We start from the raw sequence: 24,849 nt of genomic DNA, 5'->3' as shown, positions 1-24,849 counted from the left end.
TGGCACCATAAAGTATTGTTATCTGAGTCATGGAGCGCGGCGGATGGCCATTTAAATGATACAGGGCTTAAGAGCACTGCAATACTGCAAACTTTTAGTCGGCCGATAGTTTGTTTGGGTTCTTCAATTGATAAAATATAGCTATGCCTCTTTACTCACCAATACAGACAACTTATTTCATTTGATCCATTGCTTAGGTGTTCACAGTGCCCATAAGATATTTGCTGATTTTAATCTGCCGATAGTTTGTTTGGGCTCATAAATCAGTACGAAGATGAATGGTAGAAAGCAAAGTATAAGAACCAGGTATTATGCCGGTATCAGACCTACTGAAACATGAGTTCATGATTTTCTCCAAAAAAAAAACCTAAAATTGGGCGAACTTTCGTCCGATTGCTTAGTCTACCGTGTGCGGCGAAGTGTTGTAAAAGTGTAGAAGTATTTTTTGGATTTCAGTTTATGACCATGACTAGGTGCATTCAAATCATAACATTATATACTTTTGCTTTTCTCCCAGGTCGCCTTTCTCAGATACCATTTCTGCCAACTACTAATTAAAATCGTAATTAATATTTATTTCTCAATCAAACACTAAACCTGTATTAAATCTTACATTCCAATTCAAAGACAGCTTCCAGACCAAGTTCACATCAAGTCTAAAAGCCAATACAAAGCGATCTTCCCCTAGGATCCGACCTCACATAACTTGACAAATTAATCGAATTTTCGACGTCACACATTCTAACTTCTCCTTTATACTTAGATCATTTAACCAACTGGAACATCAGTGAGCACAAATCGGTTAGGAAAAAACTCTGCCAATGTACGCACGGGAGTTGAGGCAACGGAATAAATAGTTATAGCTCACTTATGCATTTTCGATCACAACGCTACGCACACAAACTACGGGATTGACTAACACAGCCAGAAACTTGACCATACATTCATGTCCATTGAATTATGAGCGGCTTTCGTACGACCAATGATCACTTTGTAGAAAAATCGTTTGAAACTGTCCTAACAATAACGATTATCTTTTACATTAACCTTATTGTATTTGATTGTCTTTGAGAAAAGCTTAATCATACATAACATTGCTTGATGGTCACTTTGGCAGACGGGAAGGCACAGCTATGGCGTATCCAGATAGTTTAATACTCTAAGCCTGAATGACATATAAGGCCTGTGGACACAAACTTGCAAGACGGGTATAATTGTGTATTTTGGTAGACGTGTCTCCAAGTTTCCAAGTCGGATAATAGTGACGATGTTTGTATCAAAAGGATTGATTCAGTGAGATATTACATAGATGTCTGGTGGAATGCAATTTTGAATTTGTTTTCTTGGGTGATTGACCTTTTTGGTTGTGGTTTAGTATATTTAGTTCTTAGAAAAGCGAAAGAATACTTCAGAAAAAGACTTTTTCAATAAAATGACTCCAACTTCAAGTATAGGTATACCTAAAACCTTCCATTGTGAAAAATATTATGCTGAAAACCGCATCAAAATCAGTTCAGACGAACGTGAGATAATTACATACGTAGAGATCAAACGGAAAAGCTACTTTTTTTGAACTTGGTTAAAATTACAGCTTTATGATAGGGATATCAATTATTTTTGCGAACACAAATTGTTGTCGTTTACAACATCATGTCACTTGTTCCCTGTCAACAAATTACAGTGTGTTGTTTTTGTAACACGATAGCCTAATACCGGCCGGTTGTTTGCCGAAGTAAATGGGCTCCAATGAGAATCTGTTTCAATCAATGTTGTGTTTGTATGAGAAGTGAGGTCTGGTAGTCAGTAGCTTGACCGATTAATTGAAAAAAAAGACGTGGGCAATTTTGACACCCTGCAAAAGAAATGAAAAAGTAGGAAATTAAGTAATAATGCTTGGATTGGAAAATGAACGCAGTTTCATCAGTAAGCACATGACGATATACAGAGTAAAAGGATTTGATTTTAAATGTAAATCTATGTAAAGCCGGTCCCTGTAGCTAGCAAAACAATTTCTGATCAACCCATCATTAAAATTCCTGCTTATGCAGATACAAATGCGTACTTAATATTACCCTAAATACAATACAAGGTGTAATCGTAAATCAACGGTGTGTTAAACCGCTTTCTGTGACGCGTGACTTAATTATATTAGGCAAATAGATTGTGTGCGTGTGTGTGTATGTGTGGTGTGGTGTTGTTTCTGTTGACATTCGGAGGAAGTTGTAGGAAAATACAATGGGTAGATTAACCCGTGATCGAAGCTTTCAGGTGTGAAAGTCTGATAATTATTGAATTAACATTTGTTAGTAAGTAAGTAGATACAATACACGTGTTATTGTGTTTATAACGGTGTATTTACCTTTATTTAACGAGCAAATGCTTAGTCTATCATTTCAGTATTCTTTCGATTTTCTGTTAGTAGGTACTAAAAAGATTATTCCAGCTCTATTTAGTACTTTGTTCCTTTCTGCTTAACGATCTAAGCATTTGCAAAATTTATTAATCTATACATCTATACATATAATAAATCTGTAGAAAGTGATTGTTTGTTCGGGATTCACGTAAAATCTACGAATTTAATGCAGACAATGCTTATATGCAAAAGTTCTACGTAACTTGGGGTATTACTTAGGCTTTGTTTCATCGAAATCGGTTCACTCTATCAAAAGATATGATTAATTTAGTGAATTCAAGATGTAAAATATTACGACACGCAATCTGTTTGACAAAACAGTACAGGTTAAAGTAGCTCCATCTGTGGTAAATAAAATACATCAAGAAGCGAGGTGGTAAATAACAATGAATTACCATTTACATTCTTTATATACTATTATTTCAATAGATGGAGTTGTGTATTTTCCGTAATTCACCATATTTAAACACGCAGTGTAATTTTTCGGTAGATATTTCAATAGTGTTTGTCAGTTTGCCGTACCACATCAAAATCCAACTATAATTATTACCTTGATGAAAGGAAAATTAATAGTTCTCAGCCAAATTTAAAACGGTGCCATCTAAATTATTTTTTGAACATTATGTCAAAAATGATGACTTTAGTGGAACAGTTAATTATCATTTAAAGTTACAGATGGAGTTCATATCAGGATTTTTTCATAAACATAATTTAGCTTATCTTCCACTAATGTGGTGGCCTTAAACAAATTACTTTGAGTGGGTAGTATTATTTTTTCTGATGCAAAATATGAAAACTTAATCCTAGAAGAAATCAGGATCTATCTCTCGCAAGCGCTGCTAAGCGTGAGATAATGTAGGCTTCTGTAGCTTTAAAAACCATCCCAGATACAAAGTGCAGATAAGTAATGGGAGCTGCCTTATCGCGTCTGAAAACGTACAAAATACGCGTCGCATACCAGAGACATGCTTACTTTCAACTTCCGATCGCAATTAATACACTGTTCACGATTACGAACAGTCTCAGTTAGACCCGAGCCAAGTCTAAAAAAATCACCTTTTATATAAAACTACGTTTGATATCATTCAATTACAAAGACAGAATTGTTCTCTGTTGCAAATCCTATCCACCTATATCCTATCCTAATCCAGAATGCATTGCAGGTGTGCATTGCACAAAAACCAATGGTATCCTATTCGAGAAGTCAAAAGAGTTGACCAACGTCAGCTTCTGCGCTAAGCAAGTGTTCTTAATAGTACCATCAGAATTACATTCATCGTTGAATGAGGTGAATAAATTTTCAGAAACCACAATAACAGTAGGAGCCAAAGCGTATTATCGCTTCATAGAGCTCTGATTGGCCCCAGGTGACCAAGTCAGGTCTGATTTGTTCGTTCATCAGATCTTTGAAAGTGTTTCGGTGGATACTTACTGTCGTCCTGTTTACGTGTGACACAAAATATGGTATATAAACGTCCTCCGCAAGAGCGAAATTTTCCCAGTGTGCGGTAGTGACGCACAGTATACAACACTTATGTTTCTTTTGATTTGCTGGCTCCACCAAGAAATGACAAATTGCGAGCGTACGTTTTGAAAATCTTGGCAAAACTGCAGGTTTCAAGTACGAACACATGAAGTGGACTCTCTCAGATACGTACATTTTGCCTATTCGTGAACTAATGCAAACATTTCGGTGGAGTCCCGGCTTAGGCCACCACATAAGGCGTGCGCGATCCTCGGGCGTGTGAGTAGCGCGGGCGCCGCGCGTGCGTCGCGAGCGCGCTGCGTGAGCGTCGCGTTTTGCTGCCCTGCGGCATTTGTAGCGCGCTCGCGTTGACGACGTTTACTGCTAAGGCGTTTAGCGGGCGGCGGGGATAGCGGGCGAAGGGGTAAGAACGCAACTCGAGCGCCGCGTGCTCGCCTCGAGCGCGTCGCTTGCACTCTTCACACATGCCGCAGGGCAGCAAAACGCGACGTTCACGCAGCGCGCTCGCGACGCCCGCGCTACTCACACGCCCGAGGATCGCGCACGCCTAATGGGGTCAGCCTTACCATAGTGAGTAAGTGAAACTATCCTACCCTATGCGCCTGCTGATGATGATGACTCATTTCATCATCCATCCAGCTATTCCCCAACTATGTTGGTGTTGGCTTCCAGTCGCCGAATCTGTTCGAGTACCAATATTTTGCTTGGAGCGACTACCTATCTGATCTCTTCAATCCAGTCACATTACAAGACATTATCCATGGTAAGACTGACAGACTTTCTGGCTTCTGATTAGTCACAGCAGCTGCAGAAAATGTACAAATGACAGCTTTGTCAGACTCAAAGCATATAGACATAGATTATAGCTGTTTCCTGTGAAAATTACTTACGCACTATACGTAATAATTTTCCAAATTGGCTGACTAGATCCAGAGATATTCGCAACGTCACAAACTTTACTTCTTTTGTTTAGATAAATGGTCACATCCACAACACAACCTTGATCAATGAATCTATGCGACTGCTAAGTGCTAATCCTAATTATACTGTCACGTGAAAGAATGCACCTACGGGATAAGTAGTATTTTGACGATTCTATATTGCCCACGCAGACGAAGTTGCGGGCAACAGCTAGTTGCACATATATGTCATGGTGTATACCTATAAAAATATGTCATGAACAGTCTGCATGGTCATATTCATGTCCAAATTATGTGTCATTTAAATCGGGACTGCAGTTTTCGTAGTACTTACTTATTTCCATACATTCTCAAAGTTGCTCCACTTTTACCAAAAATAAGACAGAAAATTCAAAAACTTCCACAAAGTTGCAAGCACCTAATGAAACTGCAACTTATTAAAGGAACTACAAACTTAATTTAAATGAAAAACAAGTAAATTCAGCAAAGAGTTCGTAACTAAGTACTTCGTATTTATTACTTAAGTATACGAAAACGGGAACAGTTTACGAATACCACTCGGGGCAGTCGGTAACTTTGTAACCAATTGTACTTTCAAATATCATGTAAATACAAGTTGGCTGGTTTTTGTCGAAAAATGTTTGCTCTCAAAAACGTGTAAGGGTGCGGACACAAGAATTACATTTTTTAAACCGTGCTGTCCTTATTTACTAGAATTCTTTAATGCATTTTTCATATTATCTATGTATCGCCCTGTCGGTAACTGGTTTATAACACCTGTGTAGGTACCTTATAGAATGAGTAGTTGGGTAAACGAAATTAAAATTATGTCATTAACTACCGTTCCCTGTGTCTTCTTCCGCATACATACAAAATAACCGATCCACAAAATAGCCTATTACTTACTTCCGGCTTTCGTCTATCTCCATACCCATCTTGATTGTTTGAACCGTTTTACAGCCTGAAAGGGTTCCGTAATTACACCCGTAGACGTTACTGTAATTTGTCTATTTCACTATTTTACACTTGTGCAACTGAGGATAATATAAATAGAAGCAATTTTCAAAAACCCAATTAGTTAATATTTTGAGAACCCGGGTTTTACAGACACATAAACTATTCATTCGTTCTGAAACATGTATTTCCTCAATAACAGTATATGTCCACAGCCTTACCCGTTAACACAGAGGTGCTCGCAAAAACATAGCAATGTAAAACAAGTTTGAAACGAACAAAGTTCAAATAAACATTGAAACAAAAACAACGCTTGGCTGAAGTTAGAGTCGCGGCACACGACATGTTATGAGCGCAGGTATTATTCAATGTACGCTTTTTGGTAACTGAGTTTTTTTTTCTAAAAATGACTCTCATTACATCGATAAGGCATTATCGTATCAGATTGGCTCTTATTTCCGCTATTATTCCTCGAAATACCAACAGAGAGTTGCTACCTAATTGCTACTAATTACCATAGTTGCTACCAAATTGCTACACGCGTGGTTTCATAAAACGTTGACGAGAACGTTGATTTCATTGAAACAAAAAAGACATCGTTCATTTATTCATTTTCCCTTCTGGGAACGGGGTAGGAGGAAGAAGAAAATTTATTCATTTACTATTCTATTTCTTGTATTTTTCACTGTTTGCCGTAGTATGAGAAAATACCTTTTGTCCGTTGTGCAAGTCGACTGCTGCTAGTGACCTGTACTGTAAGAAAACTATAATAGACCTCTTAAGTAGCCAATAGCACTTGAGTAGTTACTCTACTCTAGAATAGAGCTATTTATATTTGAACCGCGCTGCAACCAGTCCCGTGACACAGGGCCCTAACACGCTGTCAGTTTTTAATACCGACGTGTCACGACCCGCAAGCGTGTCGACGAGATAATGAGTCGTCCCGTTTGAACTCAGCCTGTATCTAGATCAGAAATGGCAAACTATATGCGTGCCCGTAGTAGGAAGTAGGATAATAATTTGGCTCGCCATTATTTTGTATGTAAGTTGTAATTGTAAATAGTACTAGCATTTAACTTCAACATAGGTGGGCAAAAGGCTAAAATAGGCGATGATGCATATTTCTTTTTAGATTGTATCTCTGAGATTGGCCACAACACACTCCCTACAGGGAAAGATGTATGAGTATAGGGAAGACCTTTGCCCCGCAATGGGGCAGCATAGGCTATAAAAAAGAGAATTTGCAATTAATCTGAGATTACAGACAAAGAAAAGATTTAAATTGCAATAAAATTCTCGTAACCCCTGAAAGTTTAACCTAAGATGCGACTGTATGATTCAGGGCATGTAGGTTACACATAACATAAACCTATATACAAAGGTTAACAATAGACCACAGGTTAGACTTAGCTTGATCCAGCCTAGTACAGAACCTGAACTCTTTGCAGCGCAATCCAGTGCTTTGTGGCGCTTTAAGCTTGAACATGTTAGCTGTGGTAACACGGATTATGCGACGGCACAAAATGACCAAACCCTGTATTTGTGGTTTGTATATAAGTACCTACTTACTGGTTATGTATATGTTTTTGGTGTGTGGTATTAATGTCGTTTTGAAGAACTATGTTTATTAAAGTGGACTGTTGTATTTTGAGTCTTTACTTCAGAGTTTTCGATTATGTATTTAACACTAGTTTCTATCAGTGGTTCCGTCCACGTCCTCGGGAAGCTGAACTAAACCCGTGTGTAATACTGAAAGAATTTTTCCAAATCGGTCCAGGAGTTCTTGAGATTGACGCGTTCAAAAAAAAACTCTTAAACTTTATATTATGTTGTATATGTAGATAACTAGGTAACACAACAATTATAATTATCATGTATTGTATTTACGAAACCTTACCCAAGTATTTACCAGTCATCACACAAACATACATTCTTAGTAATGTGACTCCTAATTTCAATTTTACCAGCAAAGCAAGTAAATACAAAGCTTGTCCAAATACACGTAAGTATTTAAGTGCACCTAGCTTAAATCGACAAAACATCACAACGGCATACATTCGTAAGCTTTATAACTGTATAAAAATTCATACAAGTGCATAAGGCTGTGGTCATAGCGGTAGCGGAAGGCGTTTACCTACAGTTACTTTGTTTTAATAAGTAATTTTAATAAGTTTTAATTGTAAGTTTAAGTTTTAATTGTAATTTTTAATAGGAGATTATTATTAAATTTTAGTTCTCTGTATTAAAATAATTTAACTTGTATTAAAACTTTTCAATAAACGAATAAATAATTAATAAGTTTCCTATGTTTGATTCAAATGAATGAATTATTTTAAAAAGACAGCAGATGTTTTCATACACCTGATTTCAATTAGACCAATAACTGCGAATGTTCCAAGTTAATAAAAAAAATACTCGTTTAGAATATTTCTCACGCCTTTTGGTATTTTGGGGTTGGTAATTCCCACTGACATACTTCTATCTCACGTATAAACTGACCTGTAACAAGTGCTGTCCCCGCTCTCAGTGAGAGCTAGCCCTCTCTGTGCCGTGCCATTGTCAAAGCAAACACTGAAACATTGATTGTGGATGTGCAGCGCTGCCGACTATGTTATGCTTTCATACTTGTGCACTTCTATATATGTAAGTAGATCTAGGGTTATTTAAGACTGACACAGTTATTACAAGGGTTGCAAGTTTCCAATTCCTGAGACATTAATTTGCGTTTTATTTTATATTTATTTTTAGAAATTCTAGCATAACTTTATCTTATTTTCGTATTAGTGGACCGTCTCTTATCTGGAATATTTATTGTCAATTTATGGTTTGTTTTATTACTTGACTCATAAGTTGTGAAAATGAAATGAAAGCATGAAAATTGAACCCGCAAACCATTCGAATCATAATATTTCAGCACCAGATACCTCTTGCATTTCTCACGAGTACCTACTCATTTACGTCTACTATCGTTTTAATAACCTTCCAAATCCATTTTTAAACTAATTCAATGAAAATAATAAAATCATTAACCTAAAAACGTCTATATATTGTAACAAAATGGCGGCGAGAGAATGTAACACCTAGATATTAATACGTGTTCATTGCAAACAGAATACTTTTGGTTCGGGTGAGAGCCACTGAATTTGCATTTTTACCGTCACCTCTACTTTTAGGGTTCTGTAAAAAAAATTAAGGTAAGAATTTATTCTTATTACAAAACGTGGTTTTAAAATAGTACCACCTTTTGTACCACCTTTGAACCACCATCCCGAACAAAATCAGTGGACAAAAGCTACCACTAAACCGGATACTTCTTAAAACCACGTTTTATAATAAGGTGGATTAGGTTTTTTAAAGTATCAAGGTACATATTTTTTGCCTTTTCAGGGATAGCAAGCTCTAGTAAATTACGCCTTTGGCTTGGCCTAGTCTATTTTAAAACAGATGTGTATTTGCAAACACAAGTATCTAGGTAGCTGTTAGTTCTTCTAATAAAGAAAAAAAAATGAAGACTTTATTTAGTTGAATGGATATTAGCCCAATGACTCACAAACTATTGGCCAGATGGCCATATTTGAAAAGTTTTCGATGTTAGATTCGAATGAGTAGTTCGAGATCCAAGTAAAACCGCGAGTGGAAGCTAGTCTTTTCATAAACCTTACTATACCACTACTACACACTACTACTTTAAGCGTTTCTAAAATACGAGGTTGGCTTAACTCTAGTGGTACAATACAGGTCTCATAAATCTCCAAAAATAAATACAGATTGTGGGACGCAGTCCATAATATTTCATGAATTTTATTCCCATTTCAAACAAAAGCTATGTATTATACCAAGTTTAATCTAGCGACAGAGGACACTGTTATAAAAATAAAATTCGAAAACTTGTTTAATAATTCATTTCTAAAACTTCTAACATCCATATTAAAGTGGTTGAAAAATTTAGATTAATAAAATAAATGGATTTAATATAAAAATGGGTTTTCAAACAAAAAATTGTACAGACAGGTGCGTAGGCTGCCACTCATTCATACATTCACTCATTCGTTCTTTCATTCATTGATAATGTGCCTAAATCGAGCGTCGTGTAGGAGGTACCCGACATGTGTAAGCAAATCTTTTAAATCATGAAAGACTTACGTTTTTGTGAAACCGCCATGATTTGGTATTTTTGGAACTTTTACCTTACAAATGGAATGTTAAAACACTTCAATGGAAATGAAAATCATTTTACATTCGATAAATTATTTTTCTTTATAAAAATTCCGTTTAACACGTGGAATATGATTTATCTATTCACTTTTTTTGTCACTTTCAAATATAAATAAGTACAGTTTCAATTTTTACATTCTTGAAACCGATTATCAAATTCTAATAAATAATGTACGGGACCCATACCTAAAGTTTTAAGTTTTTCATTATTCTTTATTCGCATAAAGTCTGCATGAAATTTCCACTAGGAAACTACCATTGTTGGACTTCCTGGGTACTTGGGAGACAAAAATGTACTCACGTCGCGAATTGTGAACGTTTTAAACTATTTCATAGTACCCTGAGGTAAAACATTCCAGGCTAAAGTTTTGCAAAATTGTGTTGTTATTTCTAGCTTACGCATCTTTGGTCGTTACGGGTAGTCAGAATCCAGGAAGTCTGACAACCAGTCTTACCAGGGGTATTGGGCTGCTTGGGTAACTGGGTCGAGGAGTTGAAATAGGCAGTCGCTCCTTGTAAATTACATTTAATTGGGAAACTTAGATATCAATGGAATCATTCATATCTTACTTGAAAAATCTTTACTAATATTTATAATGAATGCGAAAGTAATACTGACTATACATATATTTGTTCAATATATTGCTTCTTTCACGCCAAAACTACAGAACCGATTTAAAATGAAATCCGGTACATTGATAGTCCAAGGTCTCAGAAAGGACAATTTTGGAGGAATTTCACCCTGAAAGCTCTAGTTTGATACTATTTGATTGAGGATTATACTCAAATAAATAAAACATTAAAATATTTCTTATTCAATCCTGAAGTTATTTTCAGAAACGCCATTAAAACTCCGACTTGTTTAAAATAATCATTTCGAATATTCGAGATAGACTATTCATATTTTGGACAATTATAATCGAATCTCAGTCTGAGATAATAATTTCAAGACATTTTGAACAAGACAAAATGTCATATTTAATTTTGTAGACGTAGATTTTGTTGAAAAACTGACGGAGAATAATAATTACAGGTGATATCGTATTTTATCGTTTATTTTTATGAAATAAGCTTCACTTCTTTGCTTTGAGTATTTTGATTTCAATTAAAGTTTTCAGTTGATCTGATGCCGGCCAAATCTATCTTCGCACCGATTTATGAGCCCAAATAATCTATTGAATGACAAAAAGTTTGCAGTGTGCGGGTACTCTAAGGCTGGGGATGAAAATAACATTCTATTAGAATGCATTAAAATTTTCAAGGTGCCTATCAAAAATCTTCAAAAAATATAAATCCAATAAATTTTCTTTATCCATCTAACAATGAAAAACGCATTACCTCACATTTACCTATTACACAAAGGCTTAAACGGACAAACTGACAAACGAATATTTGAACAGGCTTTCATTCCAATCCTTGCGTTATACGGAATGTAATTACAGGACCGAATGGTTGTCCGGGAATGACAATCAGATTGAATGAATGACTGAGCGAATGAATGAAGATGTTTTGAGCAGTTTTGATGGATATCTCAATTAGATTTTAATGACTCTTGTCGTTCGGTCTTTTATTGAGTTCGTGTTTTGCTTGTTCATTCGGATAATTGTTTTTTATTGCGGTTTTATTACGTTAGTTTTTTTTTAATAAAATAAAAATCAACTGTCAATTGAATGTGATTCAATTAGAATTCCATTTACAAACAAAAATCAAATTCTCAGCAGCAAACAATGATATCTCTAAAAATAATTGGATTATTTTTATTGAACCAATTCAATTAAACCCGTTAATTGAAACGACCTTAAACCCATTAACAACAACAACGATTGCATGTAACATCAACAGGTTGATATGACGTTACAGCCGAAACAATTGACCTGTGACGTCACGTTTGTTTACCGATGACCATTAGTTGATGGGGTCTATTATGTAAGTAATTAATTGATTTGCAATGAGATACCAGTCGTGTTTTGTGTGTTCAATTAAACAGGGCCGAATTGTTGTGGAGATTAGATAGCTGATTTGATTGATTAGGTATATTGTATTAAATTACTCGATCAGCCAGATAAACCATAACCACTGATAAGTAATTGGCATCAGAGCCGAGCTGACGTGTTTGTAAAATCATGAAGCGCCTCTTTTTTACCCAATTCTGCAATGTAAAGGAGGATAGAATTTAGACCAATTTCGTTTTGGTCACGCCCACCATGTGAATTTGACCTAGAAGAAGGCTCCTGACCTACCTGCATTATGGCATTTCTGCTCATTTCTTACTCCGTGGCTTAGCCCCATGGCAGTCTGAGATCTGCTGGAGTGAGGCTGAAGTTTTTGAAGGGTGCAATCAGCGCTAAAGTTCTCCGTCTTTGTGGATTGGACATAATTTGTCTCACATTTTCCAGAAAGCAGAACTTTAATATTTGATAGTTACTTTGATGTACAGAGTGAAACATTTCAGAAGCACGATATTTTTCATTCAAACTTTTAAACGTTATTTGATAATTTATTATTTTGAAATGTTATAGACATGATTAGGTTTTGAGGGAATATTGTTGTTTATTTATTGAAGTGTACATAGGTTAAAAGTTCAATCGTTCCTTTTGATGCGGTTGTAACCACGTGAATCTCATAGTCACTTCTTCATAACCTGAAAAGTCATGTTAGATAGGTCAATTACCAAGAAAACCTTCTTTAAATCCACGTGCGCGAGATAGTTTCCTCATTTCTTGAGTAGTTCTATCTTTTGTATATAAATCATCAAGATGAAAGTTTCTTTAAGTTACTCGTACATATGTGCTGTCCATACTTATATCTTCAGTTGCATCTGTATGTGCATCTAAAGTTCTTGTGTTGTGCTCAGATAGTTTACAACTTCCATTGCTCGTTAGAGAGGAAGATTTTCATTTGTTTGTGGAACATTTGAGGAGTACACTGTGCTTTAACAGTACATAGATAACTATATGGCTTCAAAGTTGTGATGATTAACGCTCATTATTTTTTTTGCATTAAAAGATCTTTTGCTCCGTAGTGTGACTTAACTGAGACATTAGAAAGTAAGGCTGGTCGTGAGTTTTTTGTATTATTACTATAGAGATTATTTATTGACATATTTTCATTTATTTATTCGCCTTCATCACATTCATGACTCTTCAAATAAACCTTGTCTTGCTCAAACTACATTGCAGCTCCACTTCATTTATTCTATAAATGTTTTACGAGAAATTTGGCAGAGTGCATGTTATCATAGATGAGTATAAACAATACAACAACCATTGTGCGATGAATTGCATTTTAAAATTAACTTTGTCTCTCTTGTTAGGTATGAAGGTGCTTTCATATTGGTGCTGTCATATTTATTTTTTATACCTACCTGTTGTTTTCTTCTTATCGAGAGGATTTTTCATGATGGCGGATTTTCCGAGCGGGAAAACCGAGTGAAAAGTCCGCCCACTTAAAAAGGCTGTACTGCTGATACCCTAATGTATGTGTGACCGCCTCCTTTCATAGAATTGTAACAGCGAAGATTCACAGATTTTAGACTTCACAAATTAATTATTTCCTACATTGCAAAGATATTACGAAAAATAAATAGAAATAATGGTCACCTTTAAAGATTATTAATTCCAAGACCACTTGTTGAACCAATTGGTAGCAACTAGGTAGCAACTCTTTATACCTAATTGTTTCGAGGGATAATATGGGCAATGACAGCCGGAAATAAACACACACATCGGAAACATAGATGCCTACTTGAATCTTGTATAATTTTATTCCTAAAGTCACTGCAGAGTTCTGCAGAGCTAACAGTATGTCTACACCCTCAGCACTCAGTATGCAACGCACTCCCGATAATAACTTGCTTTACACAAACTTTGTTCTGCAATAACGTTAGATACGCCTTTATTGTTCTACTGTTAGACAGAGATGCAGTTATACTAGTTGTATAGCTCGGTCTCGCTCGCGTAGTGGCAGTCTAATGAGTTTAACACTGCATAATAAGATCCCAGCTTTTACAGTTGAACATACTGGATAGGCTTTTACAGTTGAACATACTGGATAGGCTATTGCCTTGCCTTTCCATCTGGTAAAGGCCGAGAGTGCAGTTTATATTCGTAGACTCATGTTTGCGTATATTTCTAGCTTAAGTTTGTCTTGTGTGTATCAATGTGAACCAATAATATATGAATAGGATATCACAATTCGTTGCGTTGCCTTTCATTTTTTCAACGGCTTATTCGCATTGGCAGATTTTCCAAGCGGAAAAACTGAGCAAAATCGCTTGACTCGTTTAGGTTCGCAATCAAATGACAGCTGTCAGTATAAATATAGTCCGTGGCGCGGAAAAGTCGAACAGAAAATCCGCTCGAAAATTTCGCAAGCATAAAAGGGCTCCTAATTGGCAAGCTTTGTCTCATAGATCTCCCGCTGTGCTTGCAGTGTGAGCGGAATGTCAGACTCTTACTGACTAAAACCCACCATGTTCCTTCTTAAGCCCTTTATGTACCAGAGCCGCGGTAACTCTTTCGAATAATCCCGCTACTATTATATCGTATTGTTTATATCGGTTCCTGTTAGTTAAGTGGTCTTAACATCCCAGGTGTATTTGTTCTGTTTCCAGTTGTGATAGTTTTGCAGTTGATATGCAGTTTTGAGCTGTTTAATTGTGTTGGATATTAGGCTGCTTTTTGCTCTGGAAAGTTGCCCAATGTTGTACTTGTCGTGTTATTGCGAAATGCCAGGATATTTAATTGTTCTTTGTTTGGTATCGGAACTTGAGTTTATATTATATTATATTACCCTTTCACCAGCAATAACTGAACCAAATTGTTTGAAATTCAACACGTTAACATCCTTAGTTAGACATAAGTGTCAATCAATTCTGATAAACATTGTGCTACTCAGCTATTTCGGTGAAAAGTTTAGGTGGAAAACAAGTTCGGATGAATGAAGTTATACTCTCCCGGGCGGTGGTTACAAAAACGACACAACCTAGCATCAATTTAATACAGCACATATTATGTCATATTTTTGATTATTTTGTCTTCAAACTAAAATCTCACATTCCCTTCAGAAAACAGTTCAATCCAATTTATTTCAAACTGGAAACGAGTAAGTAAAACATGAGGTCAACTTCTACGTAGTATCGCCATCTGTTCAAACTTCCCCGAGACCTACTTCGAGGACTAGTCCACGTTTGTGCTGAAAGTGTGGTCACCTGAGAAAATACCCTTTGTGATTACTGGCCGAAGTGGTTTGTCTGTGTGAGTGTGTGTTTTTGTTCTTTGGTGGGGGTAAATAAATCGGGGAAAAGGTATTTTTGTTTTAGTGTGTGTTCTTTGGAAAACTTTATAGAATGGTTGGGTCATTAGTGTGGGCTAGTGGGCATGAAGATTATGATAAGTGATAAATAATTTTTATGAAGATTTTTAGCTAGATTACATAGACTACACGTGTTTAAAGCTTTAATGTAAAATGACCTATGAAAGGCGGTACAAAATTTAATATTATTTTCCCTTGGTCTCAGCTCACTTTATCACAATCAAAATTGGCTTTGATATTTTATTTCTTTACTTAAATATAAATAAAATTTAAAAGACAAAGCTAGTTGCTAATAGTCGCATGATTGAAATATCGATATGATTCGATGAACTCAAAAGTTTTCCTTTTAAAAATTTGTTAGTGTAGCATTTTGTAACAAGCGAAGCTTTTTCAGTAGTTTCCAAGCTTTTGCTGCACGTAGCGTTGTTAGATTGTCCAGCTATTAATACATGTTACTTTCAATCGAATTGAGAGATATTTTATTCTAGAAGTTTTTAGCAGAACTTAAGCTATGTGTTTCGATAAATGTTTTGCCTCTATCTATATCTACTAAAGTGTAAAGAAGAAAGATTTGTTTGTTTACATTAACAGGGTCCGGATCTACTGAACGATTTGATATATTATTTCACTAATGACACAGCTAGACTATTTCCGAATGACATAGGTAAAGTTTTCTAAAGTTTCCCCCGACGCGGGTCAAACCATGGGGAAAGAGCTAGTATTTAATAAATTACAGATATTGTAATATATCTTAAATCGTGGTGGCATACATCTGCTTCTCAAGTAGATACAATTATGCGGGTTTGATTCCAAGTCCAGCTTTCTATGTTGTACTTTATGAAGTGACTTTTGTAACTACTAGACGTTATTTCAGATAAGATAAAAGACGTCTTAATTACAAGAAAACAATACAAAATACCAACTAAACAAGATTTATTATCTAACCTTCCTCCAAATACACTTACAGCCTACCTGAAAACAAATTAACATTATTAAAATGAACATTTCATACAATTTAAATTGTGGAGTACACTCTAAATCATTGTAGGTCGCTGAGTATTTCTTGCAAAAACTTTATTTCGTTAGCGAAGACTTTAAGCAACGTTAAATCATGAAGACGGGCTTTATTTAATTTAAACGCGTTGCTTTATGATGAGCGTTGTTGTTTTCCGAAACGGTTTGAGTTGTAAGCGACAGCGATTTTATGTGACGAGTAAAAATGGTCGTAATATGATGCTGTTGCTAGAAATTCACGCCCTCCCTCAGCGTATTTGCGTAGTTGTGACGCACTAAGACCATGTCCTTTTCGTGTAATTATCGTCTTTTTGATTGTTCTATTTTTTTATTCCATATTATTTAGAAATATTTTGTTTCTCACTGAAGGTGTGTAAGATTTGTCAGAGATAAATTCTGTGGACGTTTAAATAGTTAGTACAACAAGCTAAAATGTGTAATCTGCCGTTTCTAATGCATCACTACCAAGTGGAAAGTTTTTAAGAAAGCCTCATTGTCAGATAAATAAAGACTAGAGTTTGGTTTATGTAAATAGTTACTATTTCCTTAATTTTAAAGCATTACGTCCTGTTCTATTTGCGCTCACAACTTGTACCACACAAGATTAATTAAATTATTTTATTTTTATTCTGACATCAAGCTGCAATTACAAGACATTTTGCAGAATTAAAAAAGTGGTTGTGACCACTCTTATAATTACCGTCTCGCTGTGTGGTTACCCTAGTTTTGTTTAAGTGAATAAATTAAACCTAATGCGTAGTTTGAGTTTATTCATGATTTGGCTAGCCTTGTCTCTTAATCCTACTATTAATATAATAGTTTATGGGTAAATGGTTTATGGGTGGATATTTGGATGATTTTAATGTTACTTAAACGTAGCATATTTTCTAACTGGGTGTCGGGAGTACCTACTTACGCTAGACGTTCTGTTGAAATCTATTTGTAGCTAACTTAAGTTAAGCTATAAGTTGTTAGTTAGAGCGCAACGTCTGACAGGAACGCATTTTTATTTAATTTGTCTTTACTTTCAAACTATATTGTGAATACGTCAATAAATAACATACTTAAGGTCTTTGCACACAGCGGGCGCGGCGCGGCGGGACGGGACGGCGACGCGACACTGAGCAGTTGTAATGTACTAGATATTACGGACGATGCCACACAGAGCCGTCCCACTCGACGGGACGCGACGTGATGATCTAGTACATTTTGTCGCGTCGCCGTCCCGTCCCGCCGCGCCGCGCCGCGCCCGCTGTGTGCAGATACCTTTAGATAAATAACTTAAAAAGTAAATTAAGTTGAAGACCAGCGTGTGGTTTGGTGAAATTCACAAGAAAACAAGTATTTTTAGCCAAAGAGCGGATGTAATTGGATGTTTTCGACGCAAAGGAAAAGTTTTTTTCCTAAATTCGGTCTTTAGTAAGTTAATTAGGTATAGGAGTTTTTTAATGTACTAATGTGCTGTATTTGCTTTGAAATAAGTCTGTATTTTTATTTTTTTAGAAGAGCTGGTGAGTACACAGTAAGAAATATATAATGTAGAACATAAGGTAGTAAATAAGCTAGTGTTTGAGTTAGTCTATAACGATGAAGTTAGTAGAATTAGGCCATAGGGGAGTACAAAAGTGAATACATTATCGACTACATAGGGAGAGTAATTTAATCAATACATAAGAGGGTGTATAGAGAAGTATATATGAGGGTGTAGAGAGAAGTACTTAAGAGGTTATGTAGAGAAGTATATAATGGGGTATATAGAGAAGTACATAAGAGGGTATATAGAGAAGTATATAAGAGGGTATATAAGATGATATATAGAGGAGTACATAAGAGGGTATATAGAGAAGTATATAAGAGGGTATATAGAGAAGTACATAAAGATTAATTTTACTCCATATTTATTACAAAGGGCTAACAACCAATTTCACACTACCAAATCCTATGTTTTCCCAGAAGCGAAACCACACGTGTAACAAAGACACAGTACAGGTATTGTCATGTTGAATTTACTCAAGAGTGCACAAAGAGGGCCTTTGTATCCCTGCAGTGTGAGGAGTGATTCGAAACTCACACTTCGATACTATTTACTTGTAAAGGTAGGTATTTGGAAGTATATTGGTAGGGGTTTGACTTTGAAATGTAAAATTGATTTTAAACTTTGACTTTAGTGTTTTATTACGTAACTGTTATGTGTTAAAAACTTTTCGATTTGTACCTACTTAGCTTTTTCTTCAATAATGTTTTACATAGATAACATAGATACCTTATATGGATGTTGTAGCTATATTGTAGATTTGACCACTTCATGAAAAGCTCGAGCATTTCATGACTCTATGACCAATGCACATTTTGATGAGTCGATGTTTGATTTTATGTTATTTACTTGATTTATTTAGGAAGGATATTCAGTGAATGATGTCGGATGCTTAATTGATTTCAATTATTTAAAGTATGTACGTTATGATGTCAATCTTTGAATACACTTAAGGAATTAATAATTACCAGACAAAATAATATTGAAAGCCATTAACCATTTTATTGGTTTTTGTTATTGTAGGCATTATTTACTTCAAGAATTTTGATTTTCCATAGAATTCCTCCACTTCGATAAAACAATATCAATTCAATTATAATAACAACATCTCATCTCCACTTTAGATAACCAATTATCAAATACTAGGTCCCGCCCCCGGTTTTACTTGCGTCCTGAGGTAATTACTCTCAGGATAAGAAGTTCAATATCATCTAAATAGGGGTATATATATATTATAATATTTCTCTGTGTCAATTTCATCTCGCACCTAGATATCGACTCAACTTTAAAAATGAAATTTAAAAATAATAATCTCCTTTTTAGAACCCTCTACGGGTACCACTTATCTCACGTAAATATAAAATGTCTTCCCAACTCCTCAGAATGAATGTTTCGACATAAATCAGTGCGTTGATGATAGACGCTCGTCTTTTGTTAAATCCCTTTACATCATAATATATTTACGTTAAAATGACAGTGGGGGCGCAAGCATGGGAAGTATGAATGATTGACTTACCCGGTTTTCGTACCCGGGTAGGATCTTTTGTTCAAGTCATTTTTGTAAGAGAATGTATGTAGATGGGGTCTTTAAATTTTCTGTTTTAAAAGCAAAATTAAAAACGTACCGTATAGGTGTGACAAAAATTCGCTAGTGAAGGATTCGCTGTAAGGAAGAAACATTTTTTGTACGTTTGTTTGTACTCTAAAGGGTCCAAAACTACTGAACCGATTTGAAAAATTCTATCACTGTTGGGAAGCTATATATGCTATCTCCCAGGAACATAGGGTTTATTTTATCCGGAAAGTGTCGTGTCTCCTTTTAAAATACAGCTAGCGTATTTACATACTTTTTTATGGAATAAAAAATATAGCTACTACCTAATACGACCTAGTATCATCTAGGTCACTGGGTGTACTAGAATTTATCTATATGGACCAAAAGCGAACTGGAATGGCCCTAAAAACAGATAAGAGGCCCCAACACCATTTTTGGGGAAATCGAATACGTTTACGAGTGTACAGAAGTGGCTATCGAAATTCGTACGTATTGTTAACTTCAAATCCGCTTTTTTTCTAATATCGTTAGTTTCAGTTTTTAGTGTAGTTATAAACAAATGAATTTGAATAACTTTTAAATCACAAAAAGAGTATTTGATCTCCATTTTACTCTTGGTTAGACTCGTTGCTAGAATTTTGGGAACAAGCGATTCCATGTCTTGACGTTTCCGAATGAAAGGGCTTGTGATACATATCAAAATAGTTTACATATACATATAAACAAACGGCTTTCAAATTACTACATAGAAGGCTTATTAACTCTTCAAATTGTGTTTGCAATAGATGATGAACTTTAGCTATTGAAGTCGTATTAAATATGACACAAACTGCTAAAAATAACTAACAGATTAATAATTAATCTGCAAGAATGATGTAAAAAGGGGGGAAAACAAAATTAGCTAGTCAGAAAGTTGTAAAAACATTACGATTCAATGGAAACACGGTTATAAAAAGTAAGTTACATAAAAACTTGGTAGCAGGTAGGCTAATTTCATTCCTTGTGATTTCACAGCTCATGTAATATTTATTGGGATCATGGAGAACAAAAGATAAGCGGAGATGTCATATTGGAAAATCTCCTAAAGCGGGAAAGTCGCCAAAATACGGGTGTTCGGGGTAAGAGAAACGTTACTAGCTGCGCCCTTAAAGCTTTTTTAGAACCCGCCTTTTAAAAAAAACAACAAAACATCATGTCCTGGGCCAATTTCTAACTATGTTAGGGTTGGCTACCAGTCTAAAGAGATGCAGCTGAGTACCAGTACTTTACAAAGAGCAAATAAACCATTTTTTTTAAACCAAATCACCAACATTTGACAGATGTTTCGAAGCACCCAAATGCTTCGTTAGTTCACAGGTGACGGATCATTTTGATCACACCAACAGTATGTTTATTTATTTATTTATTTATGTGTTTGACCTACAAGAAGGCGCCTGACCTACCTGTCTTTTAGCATCTCCACTATCTTTCGTTCCTCCATGATTGATATTCTCTGCAATGTAGAGATCAGAAATTGTGAAGTATGTCAGTGAGATGAATAAAAGAATTGAACAAGTGGATTGTGGTTTTGTGAAGGTAAATGGTTTGGCATTGTTTGTTTCGAAATCATTTGTTTTATTTTATCCTTTATTTTTTTCATGCGGTGCTGAAAAAAGTAACTAGTATTTTTTTGACTTAATGGAAATTCGTTAACTTGGTGGTGGTAAAATCATAGTATAAATCATAGCTGTCTGTAATCTGAACTTGCTGTTTAAATACTTGTTGTATAGGTTTTACAACACATTGGGTTGTTCGGGTAAATGGGTTGAGGAGGTCAGAAAAGCAGTCGCTCCTTGTAAAAACTGGATCTAACCGCTGCACCCAGTTAGACTGGAAGCCGACCTCAACATGATTGGAAAAAGCTAGGCAGATGATGATAGGTTTCACAACAGAGTTCCATTTTTTTAACAAAAATCCTTCTGTTCCTTAACTAAAATACATAATTTAGTTAAAAAGGCAACAAATAATACAAAAGGCAGTTAAAATAACAACAAGAACACCATTCTAATCAATTTTTCCAATTAAGTGAAAACGATACTTTCGGTCACCGCGGACCCCAACGGAACCCTTTGAGGTCCAATTAAATATAATTTCAGGTTTACAGTTACACGACAATTTGGTTCACAAATTGGTTTCTTGGAAACGCCTTAACTTGTTCAAACTGAAATAATTATATCGGTGGCGGGTTGTGTCTTTGAGACAGACTGATATTGTTTTGTTGTATGTTTGTTTTGTTTTGTTAGCTTGGGTAGCTCGGGAACTTTTTAGGCTTATCTTTTGTTAAGACCTTATAAATATTTGCAGGCTAACATTTTTATGTGATCTCGTTTTTAAGTACTTAATTTGGTTTAAAAGTAGCAATATCGTGGGAACTACTCCGTGCGTCCAGATTAATATAATAATGTAGCCTGTAGCATTCCTGGATAAAAAGACTTAAAAATTTTCCGAATCGGTCCAGTAGTTCCAGAGATTCCGCTTCATAATGCAGTAAATAATAATTTCATTCCTCTGTACGCGCAAGTAAATATTTTTAACATAGTTAAAAATGTACAGCATCGTTTCCTTTTCGATGAATAAGCTTTAAAATATATCCGTAAAATAAAAATAACTGCTTATATCCGCTTCATACCGTGAGCAAGCACTAAACTGTATCTCGTTTAAACCAGTTATTTTTCCAGAAAGTTCTACAATATTTTTCTTAGAGAATATCGAAAATAAACTCGATATTCGATTGCATTATTACTTGTGTTACCGGAGATTGGTATTTGTTGAAGATCATGGAAGGATATTACGGTTTTCGTAGTTAGGAAGATTTATGAGTTAGTTTTATAGCAGTTTGTCGCCTCTCAAACTGTTTAATAGTAGGTGTTTTCTGCGGTTTTAGCCGCATCTCATGAGAATCACTCTGCACAGCGGATAAAACTAACTTATAACCTTCCCCAATGTATGTGATATCTAACTCTGGAAGAATTTTTCAAATCAGTCCAGTAGTTCCTGAGATCAGCGCGTAAAAAACTCTTTAGCTTGAAGATAATCTGTATTTAGCAACTTTGAATAAGTTATCTCAATAATATAACTTTTTTTAGAAGAACCGTTGACTCAATCTAGTTTTTCATACTTAGCTACTAAATTCCTTTCACAGTACTACAAAGTCAAGTTTCGAGCTCCAACTATGTGCGCGTATTTTGTCATGTGATTTCGTATGATATTTCTATAAAATCCGAGTGCGCACATAAAGTATAGGATATTAGTCGTAACTTTGTGCTTTCGATCTAGAGTTATCGTGTTGTCCGGCTATGTTATGCATAACTTGGGTAGTGTGGGGCTATGAAGTGTGTGGGGTGTCCGCTTTGATAGGTTTGTTTGGGAATCAAAAGTAAATGCAGTTATGATGTCATAAGACAATCAACATTATAAATGCTAATTTTGAGTTATTTGATTGTTTGAGAAGTATGATTATAATTAAGTACGATTAAAATTATGCTTTAGTTAGATGGTTTATTGTTTTTTTGCTTAGTTGATCCACTCGCTCACATCCGTGTTACTAGGGAACTGCTTCCCAGACCCGGATAAACAGTATTGTATGTTCTTTCCATTATAGTTCATAGATTATATAAATAACACTGAGCTTTCAGAGTTAAACTTGCCGAAGTAGACTTGCTGTTTAACTTTTTCAAACATTTTTTATTTATTTTGACAAGAGCTGTCGAAATTCTTTCTTGCTTATTGACGTAGCAAACTTTTAACGTCTTTAATATTTCAAAAACCATTCAAAAGCATCAAACTGAAATTAAACATTCACAATAGCCTCCACATTTTTAAAATCCAATTTTATTTTTGTAACATTTACAATAGCCTTCACAAAGACACTTTTAAAAACCAATACATATTATTTTTCTACGTTTTTGTTCTCGCTTATCTCGTGGCCCCGAATGTCATCTCCGTTTGTAGTAACAAGAGCGTTGACTGTCTGCTCCGGATGTTAGTGAGAACAAGAGTATCATCTTCACGTGTTTATGACGAAATATGGAAAATAACTACTTTATCAGTTGTTTTTGAAGTGGCTCGATATAAAATTGTAGCGATTTTCTTGTAGTTGGTACAAAAGTTTTAAGTACTTAAGACTATATGCAATAGGCGTAATTTTGTATGTAGACAAAGTCATGACCAGAATTTATAAATACAATGATATAGCGTCATTAGTTCTCTGAATATAGCTAGAAATGTTAGTTCTTAGCGAGTAGGGTCTCTAGATTATCGAGAAAACTCTGACTCTGAGATCTTTAGTGTCAGAGTTCTCTCAAAAACGCCTGACAGCCTCTTACATCACACCAATATTATAGAGGCAAAATTTTGTGAGTGTATATGTATGTTTGTTACTGCCGTACTTGCAAACGGCTGAACGGATTTAGATGAAGCTTGGCAACAGACTACTTTTTCTCAAGCTCTGGGAAGAAGTTCCCTCAGGAAGTGGGTGAAACTAGCAGAAGCTAGTACAAAATACATTTATCTTCAGTAATGTATCACGTATGTCAACGGTTGGTTATGATAACTTCATAAGCTTAGAATCCTCTGTGAAACGCAGTCAGTGTCTCTTCTCATAGCGCTGCGTTATTAAAAACTGTCAGCCGTGGACGTAAAGTTTACTGGAACTGACTTATTGTTTAGTTAAAAAGTTAAAATGTGTTTTTTTTACTAGAGAAATAGAGTAAAGATACGTGAACCCAAAATCAAACAAACAAGTGAAAACAAATATTTATTAGTGTGTTAAATGCATAGAAAATAATATATTAGACTTACTAAATGTGACCGAGGTAACTGTATAAGTTTTCGAAAGATTACTTATATATTTTTAATCCTCCTTTCAAACACAAAATTCAAAGACCAAAGAAACGAACAACCACACAAGATAATGTGATAACACAATGTACAATTAACCAATGACATTTATGATTTAGCTTAAGCAAATTTTCATAGAGACAGTAAAATACAATAAGATTGAAATTCAGTTTAAACTGCTAAAGAGAGTAGTCTTTATTGTTTTGACAGTATCAAACGATTTTTCAACAGAGTGGGTCATACATGTCATATTGGTCGATAGTACTTTTATCTTCAAATGATAATAAATAGAAGGACATAATTCTAGCGCATCCAGCATAGTTGTACATCTCTGTAGTCCACGCTAAGCCATTTTTCAAGCCATTCACTAAAAGCATTCTTTGTTTCCCGACGACTTTAAACCCTTGCTATAGACGTTAAATTTTATGTTTGTTCATTTAAATGGTATTGTATTACTAGATAAAAACAAAACATAATTTCCTTTTAGATAAATATTTGGTTTTGTTAGCTTTTATCAATGTATTTATTGTATGTTAAATTAGATTAACGCTCCATTTGAGAGGAGAT

General features: G+C 35.2%; 1 long non-coding RNA gene across 1 annotated transcript in view; it reads left to right on the top strand.

Annotated features, from left to right (window-relative positions):
• Positions 1-2,865, top strand: part of LOC135118022 (uncharacterized) — an 88,522-nt gene extending 85,657 nt beyond the window's left edge. Inside the window, exon 2 of the long non-coding RNA XR_010277315.1 lies at positions 2,740-2,865. This is a non-coding gene — a long non-coding RNA (uncharacterized LOC135118022). The remainder of the gene's footprint in view (positions 1-2,739) is intronic.
• Positions 2,866-24,849: the final 21,984 nt, after the last annotated feature.

Source organism: Helicoverpa armigera, chromosome 17 (genome assembly GCF_030705265.1).
Source record: "Helicoverpa armigera isolate CAAS_96S chromosome 17, ASM3070526v1, whole genome shotgun sequence".
In the NCBI taxonomy this organism is placed as follows: domain Eukaryota; kingdom Metazoa; phylum Arthropoda; class Insecta; order Lepidoptera; family Noctuidae; genus Helicoverpa; species Helicoverpa armigera.
Note: the sequence above shows the minus strand (reverse complement) of the source record. Positions and strands in the feature narration are given on the sequence as shown.